A 26,204-nucleotide genomic window follows, 5' to 3' on the forward strand; every position below is an offset into this window, starting at 1 on the left:
ATCGATCATTTCTCACACGGACAACAGCGTTTAAGTAGCGCAAAGCTGATGAGTCTGCATACAGACAGCTGTCAGATTTCTTCTGTGCTGATATAAACCTCTGCGTAATCCGGCTTCAGCTTTCATTAAGCGTTGTCATTATTTCCTCGGCTCTGACGGATGGCATTGTGGGATATCGGTTTTTATGGCGGGTCATCTTTCATATTCCATTTCTTTTCCCGTTTGAAGAGAAGTTCACAGTCCAGTCAAATTCGTTTTGCATTTGAATATTGATTCTCCTCCGTTCTTCCTTCAAGATCATGTCGTGTCCTTTCTCTTGGCAGTAATTTTGACACTCTGGTGGTTTTCCACTTAATTAAAAGTAGTCTTGAAGGGAAATATTGAATATAAATAAGAGTAAAAAAGAATGGCACGATGTGAAGTAATTTCGGATCCCAGATAGCTTTGTAATATTAGGCAATAAATCCGTCTTCGAGAAGAATGTATTACTAAGTTTGGTTATAAATGCGCTCTAGATGCTACCTGCAGATTTACAACTACATCATTTAATTTATGCAGTTCTCTTAAGGTTGGATCCCTTTGAAATGTTAAGCCATTAGTCGGCCAGCCAGACACCTGCGTCTGTCCTTGTGTAAGAGTTCTGATGGAGGATCAAAGCTATCATTTTTTTGTCAGTCAGGTTGTCCGGAGATGAGCTTATCCACCTGTTCTGTCTGGAAATAGCGGAGAACACCTCTATCAGGCCAATTCTTTAAAAGCCACATTTGGTGCATCTTGGTTCAAAATCATCAGTGAAACCAGTGTTGGGTGTAACTAGTTACTAAGTAATTAGTTACTGTAATTGAATTACTTTCCCTTGAAAAGTAAGGGATGATTATTTTTTATTTATGGCCCTCAAAGAGGATTTCCTTTTTATTCTCTGCAATTTAATTTGAACTTTGAACCGGAACCCATGATATTTAATTTGCTATTTGTGGTTTAATCTTTATGTATTGATTGTATTACTCTGGACAGCATTTTGGTCAACCTTTGGGTTGTTTTTAAAAGATCTTTATAAATAAACAATGAAATGAACTCAAGGATGCATAGACATAGTTAAGAGCGTAGATGCATTTGGATGTATAGATGCATATAAATATATCCAAAAACGCATAGTCGACATTTGGCTAGTTGGTATTCAATTCATTGTCTGTCCATCAGTCACAACGTGTCTTTACCCGCTTGAATGAAAGGAAATCGACACTCAAATATTACATATTTTGTCAACGTGCTCATTACATAAGTATTATTCAGAATGTTGTTAGCATTGTTCCAGAACATAAGCATTGCTAGTTTGATGTGCGACAGTGTTTTTTCAAAACAGGATTAGGAATAAAGAAGTAAATATATCGACGTGTTTCAGCAATATAGCGTCGGACCCATTTAAACTGTCCTCACTACCTTTCAAGGCCGGATGACTCGAGAAGAGTCTCTGCGGACAGTCCTGGAATGAGAGAGCTGGACATTCGCTGGGTTCACAGCTAAAGGAGCGTGAAAGCAGCGGGTCTGTTCTCCAGCCAAAGAGATGGTGTTGATCAGAAAGGCTCTGTAAACGGGCAGAAAGATGCCAACCTGCCTGCCAAAGCCCGAGCCTGGGATCAGGCCCTGCACGTCGCTGAGTGGAACAATGTGGAACAGCAGGCCATTTGCTTGCAAAAAAGCCCCTTTCACAGCCTGTCGTAGGTGCACGGTGGCACACAGGACAACAGCAGCTGCCAGATAAGGTCACGGTAGTGACGTTTGTTTTCTAGAAATGGGACCAGGAGAGACGGTGCCGAGTTTTTTAACGTATGGATCTTCAGAGCAATGAGAAGTATGGGTTGACAATGTCAGGAACGTGAGCTGAAGGGAAGATGTCATACCTGGGCTGTCCAGGAGGCAGTTTTGGTTGTTCGCAGAGACGGAGATTGAGGAAAGCTCATATTCATAAGACTCACAGTGAGATTAAAACATGACTCACCTATGAGAGGCCGATGAATGAGTTCAGTGATGATCCCCGCGGCAAAATCTGACTGAATGAACAGGCATAATTGTGCACGGCTTTGTACAAAGCTGGTTTAAAAATAAACATGAAATCAAAAATTATCAATACAGTATTATAGATTTTACGGAAAATAATTGCACATAAACACAAGAAAATAAAAGTACTCTCTTTAGTAATCTCTCACAAAATCATTCAGTATTTCTTTCGATCTGCTCCACCCCAGATCAACACAGCAAGACTGTTGTCATTTTCTGTTTTAAAGCGGCTATATAATCACACACAGAATGATCCGTCATCTTGCCAATTTATGTAAAGCTGTGAGAAATATTTATTATCGCAATATACTCCATTTATTCAATTGAGTGTTGTGTTGAGATTTATTTTTCAAACGACACTACTGAAGGTTTGTTTGGCTCATTCATATTTGAGTGAGTTTCTACATCAGTATTTCTCACTGATGCTGTGTTTATGTCAAGGTCAATGGTTTGACTAAGGCTGGAGTCTCTCTCTCTCTCTCTCTCTCTCTCTCTCTCTCTCTCGCTCTTTCTCTTTCTCTGAGCTGTCAGGCGTTGGGGAATCTGCCGAAGCTAATTGTTAACTGAGTGGGCAGTTCATGAAGCGTTTACATAACAGAATATCAAAAAGATTTCTAGCGGGTGGTTTTTGTTGCGTTTTTTTTTTATTGGTTGCTACACTGAAGTGTGTTTGGAGAGACTGCCAAGCCTCAGATAATTAATTGCATGAAAGTGCACTATATGGAGTAAAGTATTGGGATGTTCGAATGAACAGAGGTGACGACTTTAGTCATTTCCGTGAGCACATCTTAATGCTACATATAATAATGTTCTAGAGAATTGTGTTCTTCAGTTTATTCCATCATGACAATAGTCCATACTCAAAGCAAGGTTCAAGAAGAAATGACTGGTCTGCATCAAACCACTAAACCCAGCTGAAATCCTTTGAAACAACGCTCATCACCCAAACCCATCAATGACTTTTACGCCTTTATTTCAGGACAGAAAAAGTACCCTTCCAAAACAGTAACTTGCAACACATATGAAAGCAAAGTTCATAATATACAACAAAATAATTCAGTCACACTTGAGTATAAGGGGAAATTCTCGCTATATTAACAAACCATTAACTATGACTTTTCCCCCAATTAACTCTTAATTTTTTCCTTATTAATAGTTAGTAAGGTAGTTACTAGGTTATGGTATTGGGAAGGATTATGGTCATGCAGAATATGTGCTTTATTAGAACTAACAAACAGCCAATATGCCAATAATAGGCACGCTAAGAACAAGGTAAATATGTTGAACTGCCCCCTATACTCAAGTGTTATCAATAATTCTTATCAAGCATTTCTTCTTGTTTTCTACTACAAATATCAAAAAAATCTTTAAGTACAACTAACAAAAAGACGTGAGAAACAAAGTTTGCTTGTTTTAAACATAAATCTTACAAGTAGAAAAGTGACCCATGATGTTTAGTCTTGTTTCATTAAAGAAAAAGTTAAGATATTTGTGCAAAAAAAGCAAGACAAAAATGCATTGAAAATTACTTTTGCAATGGACGGATTTTAAATTGTAGATCATGCTGCAAACAGGAATTCAAAGCCTTTAGAATAATTTTGGATATTTATCAAGATAAAAGAAAGGGTGAAGTGAATTGTTTTTGCATTTTTAATGAAATATTAAGAGAACAAAGGGCACAAATGAATCATTCACAATAAGACTCCGAGAGCAAGATAAACTATCAGCTCTTCTGCTCAGACTGAATATATAATGTTAATTTTTTTTAAAGGTAATTAAGTCAAATTGTGGGTGCACATTAGCAAACCAGTGACCTTAAAGTTAACGGATAGACTAAAAGCCACAGAACTCTAGTTTTGAATTCACAGGATCTTAAAATTATGTCTCTGTGCTTTAAGAAGAATTGTTTGATGATCGACAGAATTTGACTAAGCAATGGATTTGTGTAGCTGTAAATGTCATTGGTTGGAGCCCCAGGAAAAACACACACCAATAAGAAATCATCAAATTGAATGCACTAATTGCTTTAGATAAAGCGTCATCCACATAATGTAATTATTTTTATAATCCTAGTTAACATTGTTTTCTTTCAAGAATACATTGAGACACAGCTTTTAGTATTGTTTCATATGGTTGTGGCATAGTCTTGTCATAGTGTTACTCATGTGCTCTCCGCATTGTTGAGCATATGCCACTGCGCTCGAAGATATCAAAAATCAAAGCCAAATGACTGATCACAAGACCACGTTTTCAGCGGTGGGCAGCTATTCAGAGACTGATGCATCATGGGAATGTGCTCCACTCATAGTGTGCAGTGACTCATGGGTCTGCGTTGGAGCAGTGTTTTTATTGGCATACTTTAACACACTTTTTTTACTCTATAAACTGTTATCCTTGCCATTGTCAGGTGTGGAAAAATCTCAGACCTGGAAACACATTTGGTCCTAATGAAAAATGAAGAGAACGAGTTTGTGTCTCGACCTAACAGTGCGCTTTCTGTCACCTCTTTGAATTGAAAGCCATTTGGCGATGTGCCGTAATTTAAAACTAAGAGACTGCAACATGCTTATAAAAAGAGGTTTTCTGTGCAAGTACATTTATTTATCTGAATATCAGGGCAAGTAAATCTGTAATCTATAAACCGCTGCTTTGGGTGTTTCTGATTGGAATCAGTGGCATGGAGCTCGCTGCCAAGTAATAACATTACTGTGTATTTCCCCCCTGCATTAATCTGACAGTGTGTGGTTTCCATCATTCTAATCAGAGAAAATTGCTTCGCTTCCATCTTCTGTGACTTAAAGGTGACGTGTGTAATTTCTGCGGCACGGGCACCAAACTGAATCACTATAATAAGGCTTCTTGAGAAGCCCTGTTGGATGGTAAAACTGATAAAACCGACTAAAACTCACCTCATTGGTTAAACCGCGTCAGCGTGACATGCTCAAGCCAACATAGCGATGTTTCGTGGTGCAACAGTGTTTACAATTTACAGAGAATTCAGTAGTTGTCTTTGCACTCTTAAAACATCAGTTTATCTAAAAATGATAATGCCGTCATCATTTACTTACCGTCATGGTATGTTCTTGAAATATCCCTTTATAAATGCTGGGTTGTCTCATCCGATGTTTGGGATAAATATTTTGAAACCCAACTGTTTGGAAAAACTTGAGTGAGAGTAAATGACAGAATTTTCATTTCTGGGTGAACTACACCTTAAAATCAACCCAGCGTTATATTTATTTGTACAGCCGACAGCTACTTGGTTCGGCAATACTTTAATATTCTTCGAGTCCCATGTTGCGTACTTTCATGTTTCATAAGTGTTTGAGTTTGAGTGACGTGTGCAGGAGCGATCACAGCTCTAGAATAAGAAATCAGGATGAACAATGTCCATCCTCCACACTCGATGCATTATTCAGACAGTGAGGGAAGCGACAGTTGTCACTCTTCCCAGCGTTCCTTCACAACAGAACAAGGCAGCCTGTGGTGTGTTGAGATTTGCACCGCTTCTTATGATTAAAAGATGACTCTTCTCCGTTGTGTACAAGAGTAAATGTGCTCACTGTGAGAGCAGAGTTTAGAAAAAGATGAATCGCATTTTGCATAATTCAGGAGATTTGAGCATGAGAAACTATTAAGCGACTAACGTAGATTTATAACACGACTCGTTTGATTGCTTGATTTTGATTGGCCAGTCGCGACATTTGCAGGTTCGTTATTCCCAGATATCAACCGCTCAAACGTAATAACTCACGGTAACCGGATGCATCAAATCATTTTGACTGGTTTATTGGACAAATTAAATATAAAGATTAACAAATGATGAAACCAAATTGCCTGATCATGAATTTCGAACGTTGTTTCTTACCTTAAAACCGAAGGTAAACTGCTTTTCCTCACGGAAGGTCTGTGTTGGTAAAAATGAGCCATTCACATTTCATGTCCAGTTTTTTTGTCATGTGCCAAGTAACCGTGTAATAAGCGGTATAATGTACGAGCAGTCCGCTGTTATCGTGAAATAAGTCCATTTATTCCGATGAAAGATCATACTGATCATACTGTCGGGCTTATTTCTGCGATAACAACCGGCTGCCTGTACATTATCCCTTACTTATAAGCTGGTAATGAAACTCTGAAAGTGAGCCCCCACTCTCTCTCTATAATATTGTATATTTTTTTAACGTAACAATGATTTATGTTTGTGTATATATATATATAAATAATTTTTCATATACAGGAAATTCCTTCTTGTCATAAAATATAAGGTGCATTAACAATGAAAAAGCAAGGTTGTATGAAAACTTGAAAGAAATGTTTTTTCTTGAGTATTCTGCTCAGTGTCTAATTAAACGACGGTGTTCTTTTGAACTAAAATGTGTGTTTAGCCTTGAGGTTCACTGTTCGGTGAGCAGCGCCGATCGCTTTCATCAAAAGAGCTCGTAGGCGTTCGCCATTGACTGCTTGGAACAATCGGAAGGAAATATGCAGCGGGCTGTCATGTAACACAGGTTTATGAAGCATAGATGTGAAAGCGGGCTCTTTAAGAAACCGTTTCTTGTAAGCGTAGCTGTGACTCACTCTTGCCGGGCCCTCCGAGGGCCACTTTCTTAATCTCCTTCCAAAACATTAAGTGGCAAAGGACAGAATGAGGAAGAGATATTTCGGGTCATTTGCTCTGGGTTCAGCTGCCTTAAATGACATTTAAATATTTCATTGTGCATTTCACGAAAGGTTGACATTGCTCGTTGGTTACTTCCTGTGCAGTGGACTGGGAGAGCGCGCATGCCGCTTCCACACGTCATCCTTCCCATGAGATCCCGTCCCAGTGGGCTGAAAGTGACCACGATGTGACACACATACTAAATCTGGCCTTGCTGAGATTGAAATGTGTATCTTTGTTGAATTGGTTGAACAGTGACCATTTTTTCTTTCATATTGCCATGTGATCACTGATTTTACCGCATTTTTAGGTTTTATTGTCATTCTTTGTTAGGTGTGTAACAGTATATATTGTTGTTTACCATATGTATTTTAGATCTATTGCAATTATTTTAGGCTATAAAGTTCATTTAAACCAATTGGCTGAGCTGCCAACATGTGACCCGCATTAACGTAAATAATCGTTTTATTTTCTGCTAACGATTTACCACATTTAAACTCTCTTATGGTTTAGCTTGATAAATTCCTATTTTAATAAAAAAAATGGTTAAAATATCCTTGTTTTTATGCATAAAACGTTTTAAAAAATTTACATACAGAAGGTTCAATCAAACATTCAATGTTAGCCGTTCTTTAACAAAATAACAAATGTAACAATTCCACAATCTAGCGGCAGTACTTTTGCGATTTGGCTAACGCTAATTTGTTTGAATTTATACGATCTTATTTGTACATTTTAGTACGATTTGCTTTCGTACCTGTGACTAAAGTTTAGGGTCGGGCCTTCCGTTTAGTTTTTTCTACTGATAGTACATATTTGTACGATTTGCATGATAAGAGTCAGCCACCTCATAAAATGGTTACAAATTTCCATTAGATCAGCTCAAAAATTAAACAAAATAAAATAATTGTTATATTATATTTAGAAAATAAATGACTATTTTTGGTTTAATATTTACATTTATTAAATAAATTGCAATTAAACACAGTACCGTGTATCATATCGAAATTGACCCCAAGCAGATGCTTTCATCCAAACTGACATGTGCTGTAAATGTGGGAGCGTTTTTATAGCACTCTTACACCTGATATTGTTTCATCTAGGTTATGGTTGTAGATAAATGCCATGCGTCCCGTACTAGCGCAGACGTCCCATTTGACTCCACAACCGAGTGCAAAGGCCTTGAGCTCATATTTATAGCACCTGACATGCTCGGCTTCGACTGACAACAAAATGTAGATCCTCGACTTGCTGTGTCACACGTGATGGATGAACTGGTAAAAATGGTATTATTGGCAGACCAACAATGACAGCGTTATATTTAAAAACATCTCTAGAGAAATACAAAAGTACGCTCGCTCCCAAGGACACCAAGGAAGAGGGAGGGGAAAAACTGAGAAGAGAGAAATTGCGGAGAATCACGTATCCCGATCTGTGCGACGGGAGCTGCAGTGGCTGTAAATTTAGCCGAAGTGAAGCATATTGGGCAACGGTGAAGGCAGCCATCATTCCAGAGATTGCATCCCTCTCTCCTTTCATACCAGCAAAGCACATAGTTCATTGCCATCCGCGCGAATCCCTTCGCATTGCCACTTTTCAGGAGATTTGGCGGACTCATAAACAATCGCACGTCATGATATCTCAAGGGTAGGCGATGGGAATTGGAATAGTGCCTCGTCGCTAAAATAAATGGGCTAATAACGTTCCCATCCCGGTGTTGACTCACACTTTTGGAAAGTAAAGCGATGTCCAACCTACAGTAGAAATAATAACACCGGTGTGAATTATGAACTGAAAACTTTGTTTTGAGAAAGACGGATTATATCCAGACTCCCTAAAATCTAAGTGCAAGTCTCTTCGGATTCTGCACTTTGTTTGCAAACCATCCACACATCTTTGATGTTTTTCTTGCATCACTCGACTTCTCGTAAACTGCCAAGCATGTACAATCAGAGTTACTTTTCCCGCTTTTTTCTCTAACAACAGCTAATTACAATCCCGTACCGTTTATGGGTTTGACATTTTGAAGGGTCCCCCGCCACATCTGACCCCCTCCACCCAAACCACTCCATCACACCTCCCCGCTCGCTTCACATCTTTCACTTTAGCCTCTCAGAGCGGCTTGAGAGATGTTAATCGTGCAAGTCTCTCCTGACTCGCTGTCAGGGGTTCAGGACGGGGCGTTAACATTGATCTCCGTTCAGCCGTCGTGAGAATTAAAGCTTCCTTCTCCCTCATGTGGATTGGAATAATGAAGTGCCAACGAAACTGTTAACCTCGCTGAGGATGCTTTAAAAAGGAGTCCACGCGACAAAGAATAAGTGAACTGTAATGATAAGCTAGTGATGTGACTTAAGTTACTGCTTTTGTATGTGTCGAGTGAAAGCCTGCAGGTGCTTATTATAACTAGAAGAATGGTTCACGTCTCTTTGTAAAACCGTGTCTCCAAATGTTGTGAATTGTTTGGCGGAGATAATTGGGGCCACACGTTGCTGCGGGCTGAAGTTCATTTCAAGAGTTTTTTGAATTTGAGACAATCGCTCGTCCTCTTTCTTCAGATGTTTTTGATGTGAGGCAGAGGTGAAATAGCCTCTGGATTGCGTTTTGCAGATGCTTTGGGGACATTCAGGTACAGTTGGTGAATAGGTCGATGTTTGTCCTTCAGAAGCAGTTAGCATGACATCACTTATTTTAATGCATCCCGACTAAGTATAAATCAAAGTAATGGCTTTTAAAACTGTTTAGGTTTTCAGAGAACGGAGAGTCTGAAACAAAAAAGGTGCACTTTTAGGAAAGTTTTTAAAATCCCTTTTTAAACTTGGACTTGGTCTTTCTAACCCCGTAAGTCTTCAATCTTTTCACCATCCAATTACATTCTGAGCACAATCCGAAATTATCTACTGTAATATGGCTGCTTATCTCACTTTCTTCTCCTAGAACCGGACGTTTTATTAGTTTGATTCTCTTCTCCGCGCGTCAGTGTCTGAGTGAGTGTCTGAGTCGTGGAACAGACTGGATCGGCGTCCCCACTCTGCAACCTACACCCTTGAGTAATGCAGGCCATCTGCTTCCGAAAAGCTTTGTCAGCAAAACTGGTTCGGCCGAAAAGATTTCAATTATCAATATACCATTTAATACATCGCCCGCAGGCCAAACAGGCTGGCGTGCAGACAGCGCGAGATGGAGGATGTTATTTCTCAGCTACATGGGTGGATTCTGCAACGTGGTAAATCGAGGTTCAAAGCCGGCTCCCATCCATCACGCACCAGAGAAATGATCATGCCAGAGTAAAAGCAACCGTCCCAGCCCATAAGAAAAATCACAGAGTAGATCTTCTCAGTATGTCAATAGTTAATTCTCGACTGCGTTGAATTTAAATCGAGAGCTCATGGAAAGGTGTGCTTTTTATTTTTCTTGTCTAGACTGCAGTCATGTCACATGCGTCTCGTAGATATTTCTATATGAAACTGTTTCTTAGTGCTTCGAAAGGAAGGGGTGGAGTGAGCCGTTGGTTGCAATTTGCAACCTCACCTCTAGATGTTGCTAACCTTTAAAGGGACACTTCAAAAAAGTATCTCTCTCACCTTCAAATTGTTCCAAATCTGTTTAGATTTTTTTGTTCTGATGAACACATAGAAACATATTCAAAGAATGCTTATAACCAAACAGAGTTTACCCTCAATTGAAAAATTACTTGATCTGTTTTTTTGTTCTGTTGAACACAATATATACACTTTTGGAACAACTCGAAGGTGACGAAGTGTTGACAAAATTTTCATTTTTGGGTGAATTATCACTTTAAATGGTTGGCCAAATTCTTTATAAAGCTGTAAATGAAAACTAAAACGGTTTTGAACATGTATTTTTTACAAAGTACTGTAGCATGTAGCTTGCACTTATTAATGCCCAAGCGGCACACAAGAAGTACGGTTTAAAATACAAAACAAAGAGTGTAAAAGACTTTGTAATATCACACTAAACATCTTCTCATGTCTTTGTACTGATCAAAGCAGAATTCTTCATAGCACCTGCTTGGATGAACATCATTTGTACAGAGAAATGCAAATGGTTTTGTTTTATCAAGATTTAAGAATTAGCATACAGTGTTCCAGGAATCATCTGATGATGGCGGATATGTTTTTCTTTTACGCAAATGATAGAAGAGAGTGTTTTAGTTCCCAGAATGTCATTGTGCGCCGTACTGTGTACATATGCTGCACTATAATGACGGAGGCTGAATGGCATTGTGGGTATTGACAGTTGGCCCTGTGCCTTTCTATAATAGTCAGCTGTGTGATGTTGTTTTGAAAGGTTTTTTGCATCCAATCTGTCATTATCCATCTATCACGTCCCTGGCATTGGGGGAAGGTTTCACCTTCACAGTGAATATACTTGTGGAGTCCATTTAAGTTTGATATCGCACACAACTACACAACCACAGATCTACTCTAAAGAAGGTGCTGTGAAGGTCTTCAGAGAAAATTTCCAGCTAACCTTGAATCGGATGAATTGGAAATAAACCCCACTTGAACCCGTGATTCGTTTAACCAAAACAAACCTGTATGGTATGAAATTCAAATTTCATTTATATTAGAGAATCATATTTATTCTTTGCACAAGATTGTTGAGTGGACACCTGAATGCCTCCATTCATTTGTCTTTGAAGATTTCCATTAAAAATTCATTTGTTTTCTGTTCAAATTGTCAGTTCAAAACAGTAATAGCGTGACATTATATTTTAAATGGCGTTTCGGTGCATATGGGATTCCTGTCGGATGATAAACACTCTGGAAAGGGTTATTAAAAATTCACGTAGTGCCGTTCTGTAATTTTGACTGAAACATTTGCCGTAGGATGACACGTTGTATGTGCATTATATTTCCAAAGCTTTAATCAGGGTTTCTCCTGGTTTTTTCTCTTCCAACATCTGCTTCAGAGCTTCAAGGTTAAATTTGCCTCCGGGGTCTCGGCAATTGTTCCCGGCATATGTTGTTTATGAGCAGCTTCAAAACCAGCTGCCCTTTCCCCGAAACAAAGCCGTAAAGTTTATGAATTCAGCTTTAATCTGAGATACCCAAATGTCAAAGTCAACAGCACGCAACCAGCTTGAACTATGACTTGCTGATTTTGGACGCTCTTTTGAATGAAATCTCCCGAGTGTATTAGGCGTTCTGTACAAAATGAAGCATGGATGCATAATTGGCGCGTTTTAAATTGCTTCCTGTTTGTCTTCAAAGCAATTTCGAGGGAATGATGAACCGTGCCGGTCTTTTTAACAAGGGACAGATAATTGTAATCCGGTGAGACGAAAGGAATATGTTGTATGCCATTTTGACTTCCTTCTCTCAAGGACGGACTACCACCTGCTGAAAATGTGGACATCTGGACTCTTGAGACAAGTCTGATTGATGGCTAACAGCTCAAGGGAAAATTCTGCCCTACCCATAGACACACCTCTGTATCCATTTATCAAAATCACTGTACGAGAGAGAGAGAGAGACGGATAGAGAGAGAGAGAGAGAGAGAGAGAGAGAGAGAGGCGCGGTTCTCTACATGAAAGCAGACAGACAGAACAGCACTCAGTCACCAGGGGTGCATCACAGAGGAATGCTGGGAGATAATTGGACAGTTGGTGGGAGACAATGGTACATTGGCGAGACTGTTTGGACAGGATACGTGTTTGGGCAGATGGATAGAGAAATGCGTGAAAATGGCAGATGAAGCGGGTTAGAAGAGCTGGATGTTGGGAATGACTTGCGGATGAGGGAACCAAGAACGAAATTCATGAATGAACGAGTCCGCTATGCCAGTTATGTTTAGTGAATCAAGAACACTTATGAATGAATGATTCCTCTGATTTAATCTGACTCACTCACTAGACGTAGTCATAAATCATTCTGTAATCCGGTTTGGTTGTAGAGTTGCACTTCCTCTTGAGAAAAGCCATACGAGTTTCGCATGAGCGGGGGAAAGTTTTAGTTGCTCTTGCAGGAGATTTAATGGAGTTCTCATTTGTTTCTCATTTGTGTATTAACTTAGTCTCAGGTAAACATATGAGACAATTGTTCAGATAAGATTATGGAGGTGTGAAATAAATATATAGAGGTAAATAATTTGGATTTGGATAAATTTGATGAGAAATGTTGGAGTTCCTAGGTAATATTGAATCTTGACTGCAGATTTAACAAATTTGAGCTCCGTTTGAGACGGAGATCTTTTCTGAATGGGGACATTTTGTACATTTCTGGGTCTTTTTCAGGAGAAATATCTAAAGGGGGACTTGAACGAAAGTGTTCAATTGATGTCTAGAGAAACAGAGTTATTAAAAAGATGTCATTAAAGTTTCAGTGTAGAAAAAATATTTAATTTTGTACAGTACAGGTTTATAAGAAATGAATGAATACATTATTTTTCCATATAAAAAATATATCATATTTGAACGTTGCTGTTTTTTTATTAGATGGTTTTCATTTCACGCCAACTTTGTCCTTTAATACAGTAAATTAATTTCAGTTTTTGTACACCAGTTCTGTCGAAATGCATTTTTCTTTTCAAATTTTGCTCCCTCAAAAGTATCGAGGCTCATTAATAGCAACCAGAACCAGAATCTATAAATTCCTTTTGATCGCCGACACCTGTGACGTCCGTCCCGCTAGTGTATCTCCATTAGCGATGACCCACAACCTTCTCGTCGGCTCACACATTATCTGTCTCCTGTGCTTTAACTGCACATGTTCAGATGTCATTTATGAAGGTGAGCTGGACGCTTTCTAAGCGTTTTGATACTTCCATCTCTTAGACATCCCGATCGTTTGAAATGCAATTATGCTAATGGAAGTGGAGTTGAGGGTCAGTACTGCTTTCTGAACGCTCTTCACCTTTCGGAGTAATGAGGCTTAAATGCATATCATTCCTGCCTGCCCAATAGATGTGTGGTGGGCAGCTGAGAAGCACTGCATTGGCGATGGAGCTCATGAAAATGTTTACCAGTTAGAGGTGTGTCAGGGGTGAGATGGGTCATACACTGCATCAATCTCTCTCGCTCTCTCTTTCTCTCTCTCTCTGATCTTAAATGTGTTCTTTAGAGAGAGCATTTAAGGCATATGTGAATACCAAGCATTTATTTTGAAAGATATTGTTTGCAGTTCTGATGAATCTTATGTTCTATGATGTTTACTTAAAATGTCTGGTGAGATTTCTTCCATCGCCGATGATGAACAAAGGGAGGATATAAACAGTCCGGAGGGCATATTTCTACAATATTTACTTTTAATAACCCCTCAGGTAACATTAACCATGAAAATATGAGGTGTGTTTGTGGTAAAAAACATTTCAGTTTGACAAGTTAAACGTCACTTAACGCGACAACTGGGTGAGTGTTTTTGTGTTTTCTAGCATTGCCAGATGATGGTCTTATGTAATTTTGTGTAAAGGTTTGATTCGTGTTTTGTGAAACTATTTGACAAAGGGTGCTTCACTAAATGTCACCATTATGTTTTTTCTGAATTTCTGAATCCATAACTGGTTGTTTATTTCTTCATATATCCATCCGTAAAAGAGGGATGTTTAGATGAGGGATGGCTTGTTGATTGATGTCTGGATATCTCGAGCGGCAACCTTCTGGTCCTTGTGAAACCAACACGGAAGTGACATAAACTGACATTGACAGGCCACTAAAAACTCCAAAACCGAGCAGAATTGAGCCCACTTTTAAAATGCCCAACTTCATAACAGAAAAAACATGTTTACAGCCTGGTGCAACTTTTTTTTGGTCTATTAAGCTCATTTTGCCATTCATAAAAACTGTGAGTGGAGTGGATGTTTTTATAACTCCTCCGTATAAATTATGTTTAACCAATTTTTACGGCGGCCGGCTCCGCCCACTTTAGGCTTCAAAATTGCTCTTCACAAACCTACGGGTGAGGTCACAAACACTACGCCAATGTTTTATTCAGTCTATGGTCTATCTTTTATTAAAGGTCTTATGAACTGGCCTTGTTTATTGTTTTATACTGTTGTATGAGGTCTAGTTTCGATGTTCACATGATTTCTACATTTAAATACATCAAAATCAATAAGTAATAGGGTATTTTCTACATTGGTTTTGAGGCCAGCTCTGCAAACGCTGGGTTTTAATGGGCGCATTGAAGGTAAAGTAAACGACAACTGCTTTGATTGAAAAGCAGTTTGCGTAGTTGGAGCCTTCTGTGAATTTGGTTAGCAAAGTAATGTTTGGTTGCACATTAATACCATTCACAGTTTTCGCACGGCATTAGACTGTATACTTAAACAAACAAACTAAAGATAGCTAAATATTGTGCCAAGCCTGGTTGTGTGTTTCTTGCTCGCTCTATCTGGTTCCGCGCCACAGCTGTGTTACTTCAGAATTGTCATTCGTGAACCAGTGGGCGGGGTTAGAGAAGTAGTGGTTGATATCTTTCTGTGGACGTGGTGTTCAACCTATCAATGTCGTCATAGAACCTGGCATTCTCTGTGCCTGGTGTCAATAACAGATGTGATCTCAGTAACAACAGCGTTTTCAGTTCTAACACTTACATGATGTTCGTGTGAATGCGATTCCCTCTTATATAACAAAAGCTCAAGTTAAAATTGTGATTTTAATTCATGCCTCCTTTAACAGATCCACAAACAATATTCATCTCTATATAGGATATAAAGTCGGTGGCTCGCTCTCCTCCATATGTGCATCCGGTCTGAATGATTTGGAAATTGCGGAGTTCTGTTTTCTAGACCGTATGAACTGATTTTATTGGGTTTATCTTGTAGTTTGATTAACTGATTATACCAAGAGCGCAAACAAATATTTACCCCTCTCATTTCATTAATGTTTCCCCGTGCTCAGAGCTCCAGGAAATACTTCTGTTGTGTATGTGAGCATCAGTACTTCAGAGATTAGCTGTAGCCCTCCTCTACATTACTCACACATTTAAAGTAGAGGAACCGGCCCCCTTGGGGCCCACTGTGCTCACACAGCGATAATTAGCTTCAAGTGTTCTATTCTGGGATAATAAAGCAGCGTGTCACATCAGAAAAACCTCCACAATCAGCCAAAACTGCGCCTCCTATCGCTGTTTGAGCCAGAGCATATTGAAATGTGCGGGTACGACACAGCAGGCCGCATCGTAGACTCCTGCCAAGTCAACTGAGGTCAATTTTGAAATAATGTTTAATCGCTTCCCCCCTCATAGTGTCCCGAAGACATTAATTACGGGATATAATTTGATATTTTATCCACAACCCCGAGAATGAGCCAAAAGACTACGGCGTGTGATTTTTTTTTTTTTTTCCTCATATGATAGAGACGGCCATCACGGTCTGATCGAACGCCGTTCTAACAAGGCCCGAAATAACAGATGGTGAGAATAAAAAAACGGCGCTGGCTTTTATCTTCATGTCTGCTGAATGACAAGAGCGTGATTGACGTTAGATCAGGATTTCAAATTGAATGGGATGGTTTTTGAATGGGAGCGCTAGAGTTGGTCGATTTTGATGTTCTCTTGGTGAAGCTCTTAGGTTCGGTGTAGCAGGAGGGCGTCGCCATCTGGAGATACTAAAACTAATAAATAGTCCAAAGGACAATCAGAATGATGATAAGGATGCTTCAATAGATTATTCTCTCTCTTCACTCTCTCTCACTCTCTGTGTTTGTCTGTCTGTCTGTTTGTGTGCGTGTGTGTGTGTGTGTGTGTGTGTGTTTCTTTCTATCCATCTCTCTATCTCTGTATCTCTCCCTCTCTTTATATATCTCTCCTCTCTCTGTAAATCTCTTAATTCAATTTCAACTCAAGTACTTCACGGGCATGAATGTGATTGTTTTACATAAAATATTTCCAAAGCATCTACACATCTACTGGACTGTACTGCACATACTCAATAGGGATAACAGAAGAAAAAATGTGACTGGGAAAGAATAATAAAAATCAATAAAAACAATAAGTTATGTTACTTTAATTTCTATTGTAATCAATATTATAAAAAATATAGTATAGCGTTAATATAATAATAATATAGCATTATAGTAAAAAGGTGCTTAAAATGATAACAACCAGACTACAAGTATTATATAAATAACTATAAATAATTATATAAATTATGTATTAAATAAATAAAATGGTAATAATGGTATTGATAATGACGATGCTATAATAATACTAATACGAATAATAATACGTATTGAATATGAATACTAATGCTACGAACACTATTCATAACCATACCATAATAATAATAAATGACATAATAATGTTATATAAATGTTTTTCAAATATAAACACCATTACTAGTTTTAATAAAAATACTGTTCTATTGTGAAGAATGTTCTAGTTTTTGCAGGGCCGGCCCAGCCTCTGTTGGTGGTGCTATAGGCAAGATTTTAGATTGTGCCCCTATACAATTACTATACAAAATAAATAAACATATCAGAAAATTAACTTTTTCTAAAGCAAAATTCACATTTATTGTGATTAACAAAAATATAAAGTAAATAAATAAAAAAATGTATAATAAAAATATTTATAATAATGAACTCTACTCTTCACACTCTAATAATTGTTTGAAAATAATGCTGCAAATAATTATTCTCATTAAAACTGTAGTTAAAATTAGAGCTCATAAAACTAATATTAGATTTATTATTATTATTATTATTATTATTATTTAGATAAAGGTGAATGAGAGTTTAACATTTTGTAAAGCTCTGCGCAAATGCTATAGGGACAAAAATAATAGCTTATTGTATTGTTTTGGATTTTCTTTATTAAATGGCATGACCTGGTCACTGATCCATAAACACTTTATGCACTTCACTTGGTTTAAAGCATTCAAAAACAGTACGTAGTGTCAGTGTTACCAGTAAAATGGTTGTAAATAAACAAGCTGCTCCTAGTGGGATTCAAACTAAAAACGGGCGAAGAGATCTGATTAGGCACTTTTACCACAAGGCCACAATGTGAAGTTAACCTGCAAAGACCACACTAGCTGGTCTCCGTGATTAATGTGTTAAGATTATCAATCATAGTTAATCATAACCGTGTCACAGATGTTCACACGTTGCTTTTTTGCGCTCTCGTCTAGCGCCCCTCTGGTCATTTTGCGCCCTATTCAACTGCCTATGTCGCCTATGGCACGGGCCGGCCTTGAAGTGTTTTATTTGATTTTTTAATTTTATGCAATTTTTTATATATATGGGAATTGTCTTGCAGTGAACTCCTATGATTGAATGGAGGTTTTATATCTCAAATCTCTGTATGCAGACGCATTTCATGTTCTTCATCTCTGGAGATGCTAGACGTGATCTTGTAGTTGAAGCTCAGATAAGATCTTATTAGCTCACTCCTCCAGCTTTACTTTCACCAGAACTGACATGTCTGAGAACCGTAAGTGAAACACTGGTGTAGCTAGAATTGGCCATTTATCCACCAACGTCTGATGAGAGAACCCAATATATCAGCTTAAGCTTCACAGGACTGCACACGAGGAGCTGATGAGATTCAAAAACTTTTGCAACTACAAAGGCTACTTAACCCGATGTCGTCTTGCGTCACTTTATTCTTGGCTGTCTGCTCTGCTTGGTCTGGCTCGCTGATGTGAAGTTTAGCGTTGTGGGTGGCCAGGACAAATTGCTGCTGCAATGAGAGAAATGAATTGTCATTTATTTAGCTTTGATTGGGTCGCCGCTGGCATTGCTGTGCTCATTTAATTCCTGCAAAAATTGCTCCTTAATTCTCACGTCTTTGCTATCGGCCCGTACAGCAGCTGTGACTCTCTATTCTCACATGTAATTAAAGTGCTAATATTAAATCTATTGGAGGCAAAAAATTGAGTTGTCAATCAGCATGAGAATCGTGAGTTCGGAGGATATTTGTTTGTTATATTGGCTGGTTGACTTCAGACGTATTTAACTGAACAGACATTAACCTCAATGAATTCTCACTGTACACTCACTATCAAGTGACAGGTTTTTTCTTTTCGTTTTAACTAATAGATAACATGACTGTGCAGATTTTTAAACCCATTTGTCCATGTCTGATTTTTGTGTTTCTGTATCAAGAGGCAATTTCTTGTGCAGGCCCTGATTATGTTTATGGTGAAGTAATGAACGCCGGATTGCATTTGACACACCATCATCAATGAGCGATATTAAATTTGACACGCTGTAAATCAGAAAGCAACCCCAGACGAATGACGGTCACATCTCTGTCTTGGCGAACACGTTTAATTGAGGTGATTTACGGCCGTGCGTTTTCCAGTCGCGTCACTGGGTGTAAAGTCAGCAAAGCCGCTTTGAATGAGCTGTGACCGACTCGAGTGTTAAAACATAAACTAGCAATTAGAAAAAGATAACACATTCCTCACAGGGTTCGGCGGGGAACTCTTCAGCCATCTGGGACAAATGGAGCATTTGGGACCCGACTGCAAGGTTTGCGCTCGGTGTAAAGTGAAGCCTTGTTTTTTTGAGGATTAGAACATTGTTGTTATTGAAGGGAAGATCCGAGCGTTTGGGAAAATGTGCATTTCATCTGATAAAGTATTTTTACCTGATTGCATTAGTAATGTACTGTTGCTTATTCATCTCGGTGCAGTAGAATGTGAACTCAGAAATAGAAAACCTTCCATGTTTATGTTTACAAAAATACTGAAAGTCAGTAGATGTGACTTTTCCCAACATAATCTAATAGTGAATGTATTTGTTCTGCATGGCTTCTGGAAGACCTTTAATGCGAGTTAACCTGCAGCCAGCAAACAAGCCTGCGTACTATGAGTTTTATTCTGTCTGTAGAACTTTCACTTCATGTTATTAAGTGCACTAAAGAAAAATACAAGTATATTTAATCTGTACTTTATGTAGTACATATACTTAAATGAATGCATAAATAGTATACATATAAGTGTATTACTACTTGGAACTAAAGAGAGAACTCCTCCCTCATTGACTCCAATAGTATTTATTTTCCTACTATGGCTGTCAATGGCGTAGTATCTGTTTGGTTATTGACATTCTTCAAATATCTTCCTTTGTGTTTTGCAGAACAAAGAAATGTATACAGGTTTGGAACAATCTGAGGGTTAGTAAATAATGAGAACTTACATTTTTGGGTGAACTATCTCTTTTAGCATCCATAAGCAATATAAAATTTGTTTACAACTACTCTTTTATATGTACTGCAAGTATACTATAAGTAAACTTGTGTACTTATAGTATATACTTTGCTTGTTCAATATTTTGTGCAGCAATTTTTTAATTTATGGAAGGACACTGTACCAGTACCAGTTTATTCATTTTTGTACTGCAAGCAGGGGCGGACTGACCTGTAGGGTATTTTGTCAAAGTCCAGAATCGCCGTCCCACCAGGGGTGGACTGACCATCTGGAGTACCAGATGGACTGCTAATGTATGGGGCTGGAATGGACGCTTGGGCCGGACAGACGGACATATTATAAACGCGAATGCACACAACGCGAAGGCATTAGCAAGGACACTTATGCATGCAACACAATGACACGTTACATACAACATCCCCCCATCGACAGAAATGGTTGAGGGCCATCAAGTCTAAGTCAAGTTTAGTTTTAAGTATGTTTCTGAAGTGTATACAAAGTAGACTGAGAGTATCCTTTCTTATTTTCATCGCTACTATTAGAATAAAGCAATGTGACTTTCACATGATACAGATGTGCGTGTGCTATCCAAAGATCATGCAGTGGGAAATGAGCGGTTGTCAAGCGCTTTGATTAGCACAACTAGCATGTAGCACGTAGTTGATGAACTCCTCCATCCGTGCGGGAACTGCTGGGATTATCTTCACAGCTATTCTCTTTAAAGGAAGCGTTCACTATCTGATTTCCCATGTGTTACTGCTTAGCATTCCATCTGAGAATGCCGTTGAATACTAATAAACGCACACAGCCTAATGGAGCATGTTGACGTGATCCTTTTTTAATTTATCAGACTTTTTGTGTCTTTATAGTGACACACGACAGCACCGATTCAGAGAACAGTTGAGCTCTTAAATCCGTCACGTTTGTGTTTTAACGGTGTTAACAGGTTTGAGCGAGTTCTGTGGATTTCGAGTTGAGAGGGATGAAAGGCCAAAACCTCATGAAGGGGGCCGTCTCCTCCCACAGCCCCGCAGTGCCGACTCGAACGGATTGTATCATTCATCTCCTGGACTTGACAACATTAATTTGGCTGTCAGTCATTCTGGGAGCTGGCGCTTTTTGATGAAGCCCTCCAGTCCATGATCATTAAGACAGTGTCACGCTAAACTTTGCAGTGTTTAGTGCATAACAAGACCACATTTCCAAGCAATTATCCCGGACACTGGCACTTTATCATGCCTTTGTGCAATTACACATTCAGAAACACTTAGGAGTCACTTGAGAGCATGTGCCCACCATTTATTGCTGCTGAACAGATATTCTTTAAACACACAGTGACTCACAGATCAAATGCGTGTTATAAACTTGTCATCATATATAGATTTTATATAGGGGCGGTTTCATTGATAAGGATTAGCTTAAGCCAGGATAAGGCCTTAGTTATAATAAGGATAATGAAGTTCTTTTAAAACACATACTTTACAAAATACAGTACTGTGTGCATCTTGAGACAAAACTGTCGCTGTGATATATTTTGATATGTCAGTGCAAGTTGTTTTTGATAGTTATCTCTCATATTTAACTGTTATTATTATTTATTAATATTTTATAACTATTATATTTAAAATTGAAGTTTGATTTATACTACTTGGAATGCACAATAAAAAATATTTTTTTACTGCGTTATGTTTTTGCTATTTTTTTTCAAACTATTCACATATAAAATATATACATCATCTTATATAGAATTAAAAATGACACTATATTTAAGCCAATAAAAAATAAGCGAAATTAAATAAAAAAATACAATCAAATCAAATAAATATATATGCAAAATACAACATGCATGGCATCCGTTAAAAAGTTATGGTGGCGTTTACAATCCATAGTGTTTTATGCATTTGAAAATAAAAATGCTGCAGCATTGGTGTCAGTAAGGCCTTAATTGAGGAGTTTCATTTAAAACAACAAGGTAAACCAAAAGAGATTTTTATGATTCACATTTTGTGTCTTTTCCACGTGGTTATTCATTATTTTGAATGTAGATGCGCGGCGATGCGGTTGGTACACGCTAGCGGTGCACGCAAGCGTGTCTGCGCTGCATAGAGATAGAAATAGACCAACTTTTTGAAGTGCTGCATGCGCACAGCGGGTCATTTGAGTTAAAGTTCAATACTTTGGCTTAAGGGATTGTTATTGTTAACAAATATGACCCTGATTTACATGTGCAAACATTGAAACAGACTCATAAATGCTGTGCTGCCGTGTTGCGGCATTCACTGAATAAAGTGAAAAATGAAAAACTTCAGTCTGCTTTCATAAAAAAGGTCTGGCATTAAAATCGGGCTGGTTTCCTCAGGGGCTCTGGCCTGTTTTAGATGATAATTGAAAATGATGTAAAAATAGTGGTCTGCTGCAGACACAGGTCATATCATAGATGGCTCGGCTGGCATTTGGCCTCTCCTTTGAGTTTCTGTATAATTAATTACGTCGGGATGGGCAGCGTTAAAAAAAAGCTGTTTGTGCTTGAAAAAAACCCTGAACATTTCACAAGCATAAGTGTAGCTGCACATACTGAACCTGTGCGCCGACCTCACGTCGTTGTGCCGTGTTCAAGCAAATAGAGTAAATGGATTTTTTAGAATCCCTTAGGACGGCTTGCTCGTGAAATACTCCTTTTTTTGTACTGAGAATAAAATCAGAGTGAGGTTTTCCTTCCACCTCACTGATGACAATCAATTCTCAGCTCTGAATCAAGAGACGAGTCTGAACAACATCAGTGCATTGTCACCAATCAGCTGTCAGCTCCACGGTACATTCCAGGATGTGCTTGGTTGCCATGGACACGAGGAGAGCGCAACGCTATGACACGTGTCAAGAGAGAGAGAGACACGGAGATGGGCAGAGGGAGCTGAACCAAACACATGGGTAAACCGTCAGTGACGGGAATCCTTTCACGCTTCAAACATCAGCGGTCGTTGATTTACCATCAAATGATTCTTTTACGCAGTATTTCTTTTGATTGTTGCACACAAATCTTTGTGCGAGAGGCCAAAGAATGATAAACCCCTTTTGGTTTACGCTGATTGCAGACATGTGATTATAAAACATATTGGTTGGGATTTGTATTGGTGAAGAATCAACAGGCGTGTAATCTTGTAATTCTGCGGCAAAGATATGTTGGATACTGAAACATTAAAATGCAATGAGTCTGGTTATCCCAAAAACATTTTGTGACATTTTAGCACATTAGAAAGAAAGGTTGCTCTCAGGGGATTAATGGAGATGTTTGATCGAGGGATCTCCATTTCGTCATAAATTTTATTCTGAGATTCATTTACATTGTTGCGTTTTTTTTTTGTGGAATTCATATTTTGAGACTTGTATGGAATGCAAAATCTTTGAAGCTCAACATCTGAGAATAGAGATGGATTAAATTGCCTCTTTGGAATTATAAGGGTCTATTTTAATTTATTTATTTTAATGATACATTTGCTTGGTTTTTCATTAGGGTTCGAGCCCGAAGGGCTAGAAACCTATTGTATTTGTTGGTTTTATTATTCTTCTTCTTATTATTATTCTGCCATAAAACTGATACTGCAGCCCAAACCGTAAGGCCGACAGAGCTGAGACTTGGTCAGATGGTAGTAGTCCTTGTCGCTACTCAGATAAACGGAGCCAGCCATATCGACCCATAGGTGGCGCTATAGCAATACCAAACGCGTTTGCGCTTGTTACTCCGAAACCGTTTGTCGCACACCCAAGTGTCTTATATCAGTGTAATCACTGGCTCAAAACTTAAAAAACGTATATCTCCGATTTCATTTCCGCCATTATAGATTTTTCGCTAATTAGCATTTTATGAAAAAAAAAAAAAATGAACTAGTCCCTGGATTTTTGCCCTATTGGAACCAAACCAACGCTGATGAGTTCTGTGGAGTGTGAATATGAATAATTATTAAAAAAAAGTTCAATTTTCAATTCACGGTCGCTAGGTGGCGCTAAAACATCCAAACCGGAAGTAACATATTTAGCTAAAATGGCCATAACTCCTGAACTGTTTGAGATATCTTCATGGGGCTTGGAACACATGTGTAGACCCTCAGTCCGGGGTCACAATAAAAAAACAGTGGCGTTTGGCCACTAGATGGCGCTATAATTTGAATGAGCTAGAAAATGTCTATAACTACGCAACAGTTTGCCCGATTGACTTATTATTTGGTATGGTGTGTCTTTGTCTCATTCTACATGAATATCTAAATGGACATTGGCGTATATCAAAAAACATGGCCGCCATTGGTCGATGAAGTTTGAGCACTCATTACGCCGGGTTAACGGAGGCCGATCAAAACGCCACTCACTGGGCTTATTTGTCTCATGGTCCTGACGGTGTGTAAGAAACATGAACTTATTCGGCCACCGGGGGGCGTAATAGCGTTTTTGGAGTGCATGCACAACTGTGTATCACGTGATATTTGACATTTACCCAAACTATGGTTATAATATGATAGTACTCTTCATTCTGAGCAACTTTGCCTCTGGAACAACTTCTATCGATCAAACGGTTCGTGAGTTATCGCTGATGATGTCAAAAACCTACTTTCGCGAACTAGTTCCTGGTTTTTCAACCGATCGGAACCAAACCAATGCAGATGACTTCTGTGGAGTGTGAATGTAAATAATCATTGAAAAAAAGTTGAAATTTTTCTTTCACCGCTGCTTAGGGACGCCAAAACTTAAAATGGTCTGAGCCTATCACATTAAAATGGCCATAAATCCAGAACGGCTTAACATATCATCATGGGGCTCAGATGACATGTGTAGACGATCACTCCAAGGTCACATACAAAGGAAGGTGGCGTTTGGATACTAGGTGGCGCTAAAACATTAAAAAAGGCAAAATGTACATGTATTTTGGTGGCCTGGACAACTTTGTGTCATGTGACATTTGACTAATACACAAACTATTGATATCAAACGATAGATCTCCTCATTCATAACAACTTTGCCTCTTGAACCATTGATGTCTATCAAATGGTTTGTGAGTTATTGGTGATGATGTATAAAACCTACTTTTGCAAACTTGTTCAAGGATTTTCAAGCAATTACAAAATTTCCACCACAGTGCATTTCTCTGGACTCTCTAGGTCAATAATCATCAAAAACATGTTGAGTTTTTTTTTTGTGACCATAACAGGGTCCTTTATTATATTAGCGTGAAACGAGTGTGGTGAAGGTCACCACTCCTTAATAATTAATCCAACTGACTTGCCATTAAGTACTATTATACATATTATGACACAAAACAAGCATGCAACATGTGATTCTTATCGGAAGAGGCATGCCTTCACAACAGTCAAAAAGGTGAAATATCATACATTTAAAATTACTATTTTAAACTTGTCTTTAATAAATACATCATTTGCTAGTCAAATTGCTAATCAGCCAGTCACATAGCATAAACTCAATCCATTTTGGCTTCTAGACGTGGTAAACACACTTGCTGAAGTTCAAACCGAGCATCAAAATGGAGAAACAATTGGATATATGGTATGGGATATATTAGATAACACATACCACCTGAGGATTGTTGCCAACCATGTCCATGTTTTGATGGCTACTTCCAGCAGTAAAAAAAATCGACCATGTCAGAAAGCTCAAATGATCTCAAACTGGTTTCTTGAACATGACAATGAGCTCACTGTACTCCAATGGCCTTCAGAGTCACCAGACTCAACCAAATAAGCATCACTTAAATGGCAAGGTCTTCTGGAATATTGTTGCAGACCATGAATGTGAATCAATTATCTATTTAAATTGGTCGTATTTTTTTTATCAATTCTTCAGAACACAAAATAAGCTATTTTGAAGAATGTGCATTGTATTAAAAAAAAGACCTATATATGTGCAATAGAATGTTTTAGAGACACAGGAGTTGCTTTGTTTTGTTAATGGCTTCATTCTTTATCAATTGACAGCTGCCAAGCCACGCCCTTAGCAACCAAACAGATTATTTTTTGCAATCGTCTAGCCAGACCTACATCTCTGCAGTAGAATATTATAAAGACACGGGGCTTGGTTCGTTTGACTTGTGGTTTGATGTGTTATTAATTGACAGGTATTAATTGACACCCATGGCAACCGAACAGGTTAGCTTAGCAACCGTTTAGCAAGATCTCTATCTCTGCAACAAATCATCATAGAGACATGAGAATTGGTTTATTGCACTCGTCCCTTAGGTATTATCGGTTTACGCCCGTTTTTGCATACGAGTGTACGCATGCATGGTCTGTATTAAAAGTTACCAACCATTTCTGTCATATTTCTTGGTGTGGAAGAGTGTCATTCATTGTGGATTTGTTACGGT

Source organism: Triplophysa dalaica, chromosome 5 (assembly GCF_015846415.1).
Source record: "Triplophysa dalaica isolate WHDGS20190420 chromosome 5, ASM1584641v1, whole genome shotgun sequence".
In the NCBI taxonomy this organism is placed as follows: Eukaryota; Metazoa; Chordata; class Actinopteri; order Cypriniformes; family Nemacheilidae; genus Triplophysa; species Triplophysa dalaica.